Raw genomic sequence first — 4,881 nt, 5'->3', positions numbered from 1 at the left:
ACGAAGTACTAAAATTAAGAATTTCATACCAGGACAATATAAGGGAGACCCATCGACCCATCTAAAAGAATGCCAGCTACATGAAGAGGCCGCTAGGGGGAGATGAGCTCCTCGTACGAAAATGATGCATGTCTTACGGAGGCGAGAACGACGACCACACTAACAGCCCACGAGCAATTACTTTTACGGTCGTGAAAATGGAAGAGGCCCAGATTGCGCGACCACTGGTATGCCTAAAAAGCCTTCTTGCATTTGTAGTTTCCTTTCATTGAATCCGTCCATCGATACACATATCAAGAGGGAAGAAGGATGTGGTGATTGGAAGTTGCCTTGGTAGTAGCACAACAAAATGCCAGTGGAGATGGTACTACAAACAACCTATGACCTCATATGTAGAAGTAAACAATGGTTGTAAAAAACAGTGGCAGGTTCTGAAACAACATATGCTAGCAGAGACGCCTCGAACATAGCCATCATAAGCATGCATAGACTTCGGTTAGAGTCAGTTTTTCATGCTTTGTGATAAAAGGAATTAGTGGATGCAAGATGTTTTGGAGGTAGTTGTGCACAAAAAAAAAACACCACTCTACCAGTATCAATTTGGTCTTTGAGCGCCTACTCATCGGTTGGTCGATCAGCTTAGTTAAAAAATATGCAGCTCTCAATAGGCAGCACCGTCTGACGAGTAACAGAAGAGGATCAGAACTAACTTTTTTTATTTCGTCCATATTTCAGTAGAGGATGAATGCTTGCATATAGGAAGGCATCATCTCATGCATTATGGATTTTTCTGAGAAATTAAGCAGCATGTCGTAGTCCATGTTATTTTGTTTCAATGGAAGTCCCGCGCTGGTTTATTTGTCAGGCAGACTCCCATGCTAATTTTTTACCTACTAATAAAGCGCTTATTGCTTCTGGTCGTACGTCAGCAATTTTTCATAAAAGTCCCTCTCTTTCTAAGAAATCAACCCGCAGTCCCTGTTTTTAAGTGAAAAAAACGTTTCGTCCGGGGTTGTAAATAAAAAAAAACAGACACGAGCACGACTGCACGAGCTCTCCTCTCTCCCACGCCTCCTGATCCCAGCCGCCAGGAGGCACGCGGCCCGTGCGGCGCTCGATCCGGTGACGCGCCGGCCGCCGCCGACGCCGGCAATCACAGCACCCTGCACCACCGTTCCACCTTAGCTCCTCATCTTCCCCGCGTGCCCGAGCTCCTCCTCTCTCCCGCGTGCCCGAGCTCCTCGCTGTGTGCCGCTCGGGAGGGCTTGCGTTCGCCGCTCGACCAAAGCCACCGCGAGCTGGTCGTCGTTGCACTTGCTGGCGACCTGGCCGTCCCCTCTGCACCACTTTCACCTCAAATTTGGACGCTCATGTGCTTGTGGATGTTCTCAGTTATTTTTTGCACACAAGGTGTTTGTGTGTTTGTCTGAACCAGTTTCAGTCACAGATCCTTGAGGTAAACTCCACATGAATACATCATGAGACTAAATCTCCTTTCATATGATTCAAAACATGTTATGATGGTGGGAGTGAATCGGGTTATTAGAATAATGGTTTGCTAATTAATTTACATCATGTTTAGTCTCAAGACACATGGGTACGCCGGCTCCTATTGCTTAACAAATGTATATCTGCAGATTTTTTTTAATCATATAAAGAAGTTACAGTTAGGTGTTGACCTTTTTTTTTGCCTAGACACAGCACCTCCAACAAGATCTGGGCACTCATAATGATATATATATATATATGTGCATGCTTTTTGTTTTTGCTGCGCATTTTTTCGATTTATCTTTGATGCGCATTTTTAGTTTTAATTGTTGTTTACCTTCAGCTGACCTAATTGAGCTATCGGAGGTGTTGCGGTCTTTTAGCAAACATGCCCTATATTCTATGGTTTGGCATCTACAGGATGCCATCTCTGGTCATGGATCCACTATGGCTGCTTCGTCCTTCACTTAGGACCTTCTCACCCCCACAGAGATCAGAGGTAACCCACGCCGTTGGAAATTGTTGCTCAAGTTCTTGCTTCAACAAATTTTGTTTCGGATATAATTTATGGCCATGCCATGTATTAATTATCCTTATAATGTTCATCTGAATTTGCAGAGAAAAATATATCTTGGAAGCAGGAACCCTTACCTCATAAGATGGGTGAGCTGTAGGATTTGGTTCTGTTGAACTTGAATTAGTTTTTGCTCATCATGTTCTCTGTATTAGGAATTCAGGTGCCTTCCAACTCTAATTTTTTCGTATTGTTGGTGCATGCTGGGAGTCACATTGTTATGCATGCTAGCAAACATTAGGATTGGAATCTTACCCTGTAGGTTATTAATATCTTTTCCACTAACCGAGATTCAGCAATTTAATTCGTATGGTCGCACAAGCAGTTTTGTTTTTGGATTTGTCTTGACAAACATATTGGGTACATCAATTTAATTCGTATTAAGATCACACAAGCAGTTAGTTCCGTTACACTTGGGTCACCGACGGTTGCCGTGCAACTATGCTCCTCTCATGTTGTAGTGGCTAGCTGCTGCAATTCATGGATCATGCTCTCATGGGAAGGAGGCTGTGGCTTTCTCAATTGATCAGAATAACAGAACCCCACATAGTTCTTTTCTAGATATATATTGTTATTTCTGATGTTGTGTGGACCATCAGAAACCTGATGTGTGTGTGTATCATAGAATATCTTGCTATTTATGTATATTGCTTACCTTTCATTCCTGTACCACTTCTCTAAATATAAGCCACTTCTTTTCTATTGTTAGCGCTATCTTTTGATGTTAATGCACTAAAAATCTAAAGCCTTTCCCTCTGCAAAATGTTGATATTAGAGATTTTTTTTTGTGGGAAAATGATGATATTAAAGCTATGCGCCTTATAATCCGTACTGTATATGACAATGCGTATTCAGTTATATTATGTTTGTAGCATGGCATTTTTCCATTCCTTTTTTTCCTGATGAATCACATGGTAAATTTTGATGTACAATGACTGCTCTTGCAAAAAATGTGGAATTCAGAGAGGGACTCTACAACAAGCAAGGTTTTAGGTTCTGAATCTAAATAACCTCATCTTCAGTTCAGTCCTAGAAAAAGCTGATCAGAGAAACAAAGAAGCAACAATGAATGGGTCCCTTTCTTGACCACACAAGAGTTGTCTGTGTGCAAGTCATGAACCGTTTGTCCATCAATACAAGTGCGGGATTTGAACATGTTAATTCTGACCTTCTGTTGGGAGTTTATATTATACCTTTCATGCGAAGTAGTTACATTTATCACATGGAAGACAATGCCCATGGAGTGGAAGGTGGAGAGATTCAGACTTCGGAGGATGTTAATATGCTCATAAAATTTCAATTAAACTTGTAGAAATCTTCCATGTAGCTGTGATTGTTCTCTCCGGACATGGAGGATCAGTTCTTGGACAAATTTATTTGTCTGTTGTATGACTTGCCACCACTTTTTTCCAAAATTCCTATTCACATGTTATCAAACCATAAAGATCAATATCTTAAAACTTTAGTAGAATTAATCTGCCTTTATTTCTGGACTCTAGCATTTTGTGCTTCTTCACAAGTTCCAAGTTGTTATTTGGCGATTAATTTAATTTGGGTTCTTGGCACTCGCTCGTGCAGGTTATGACTATGCCGTAGGTGACGTGCGGAAAGGCGACCAAAGAGTACATGAAGAATTCTTGCTATCAACTAGGGCTGGATGCCCCCAGGAAGAATGCCGTGAGTCAACTTTAATGACTAATATGTTAATTTCTTCTAGCTACACAATATGAGATATTGCTTCTTAATTAACGCTTACTGCTACGTAGTAAGATGACAATGGGATTTTGTTTCTCGAGTTGGCACTCAGTAGTAAAAGTGGTTTATACTTCAAATAGTTGAGCAGAAAACTGGCGTGTCATGGCTCCTAATGTTACAGAGCAAGTGGACAGACTCTATCCCCCCCCCCCCTCTCTCTAGACTTTGTTTTCTAGGTTTGGTTGGGTACAAAAGGCTAGATTCTGGTATATATTCATTGATGCAGAAGCTAGAAGCTCATTGATATTATTTTTCTTGCCAAACATACAAAGGATTGTGCATAAAACTTCCAGCTTGAAATCTACATCTGGGTTACGAGCTTTCTCCAGAATTTAAGAACATCGTTGTGGACATTTAGATATTTTTGTAGTATTCTTCAGGGTCTTGACTTAATTTCTTTTCACACAGTAAAATATTAATTATATGTTGTACAGTAGTAGTATTGTGCATACTATGTACTCAAGTTTATTAAAGTCAAAGCAGGAAAGGAGATCAGAGTTCAGGGCATGTTCAGCTCCACCCATGCATCAAGGGAAATATATACGACGCAAATGATAACGTGTTCTGCTAGATGACATAGTACAAGGTTCAGCAGCGACGACATGATCTCAAACATGCCACTGGCATGGCACCTATACTAAACTTGATTTGTTCTCTCAGTATGGAGTGTTAATCTTCTCCTCTGCATAGTACAAATATTCCCTTAGCTCAAAGGATATAGACATGGTGAGTTTGGTTGGAGGAAATAAGAATGATTTATAAAAGTAATAAAAGGGAGATAATGCTGCTTGATGTGTATGGGGATTCTGAAGATATATATGATTGATACTTTCCCTGCATGATATAGATTAGTCGAGGTTTGCGAAGTTCTCTATAAAAGAACTATGTGGAGTTCTATTATTGTATTATTTCTAACACGTAAAATATTTAGGCCCCCGTTGCATTGCAAGGGCAATCAGGTCATGGCAGAATCAAGTAGGAACTAGGAAGTAGGAAGGGACCAGTCCCGCCCCCAGCGACAAAGACTCCGACAACGGTGACGACAGTGTGTCCCGGCGAGCGTG

At 41.0% G+C, this 4,881-nt stretch overlaps 1 long non-coding RNA gene across 3 annotated transcripts; it reads left to right on the top strand.

Moving 5' to 3' along the window:
• The first annotated feature begins 970 nt into the window (after positions 1-970).
• On the top strand, positions 971-4,609 carry LOC123149637 (uncharacterized). Of its 3 annotated transcripts, none has more exons than XR_006474775.1 (5): positions 971-1,456; positions 1,832-1,987; positions 2,107-2,151; positions 3,641-3,739; positions 4,301-4,609. It is a non-coding gene; the product is annotated as an uncharacterized lncRNA (long non-coding RNA). The 3 variants fall into 3 exon arrangements; XR_006474774.1 differs by having other exon boundaries at positions 4,292-4,609; XR_006474773.1 differs by lacking the exon at positions 4,301-4,609 and having other exon boundaries at positions 972-1,456; positions 3,641-4,080.
• Positions 4,610-4,881: the final 272 nt, after the last annotated feature.

This window comes from Triticum aestivum, chromosome 7A, assembly GCF_018294505.1.
Source record: "Triticum aestivum cultivar Chinese Spring chromosome 7A, IWGSC CS RefSeq v2.1, whole genome shotgun sequence".
Classification (NCBI taxonomy): domain Eukaryota; kingdom Viridiplantae; phylum Streptophyta; class Magnoliopsida; order Poales; family Poaceae; genus Triticum; species Triticum aestivum.
This window is presented reverse-complemented; position numbering and strand designations above follow the sequence as displayed.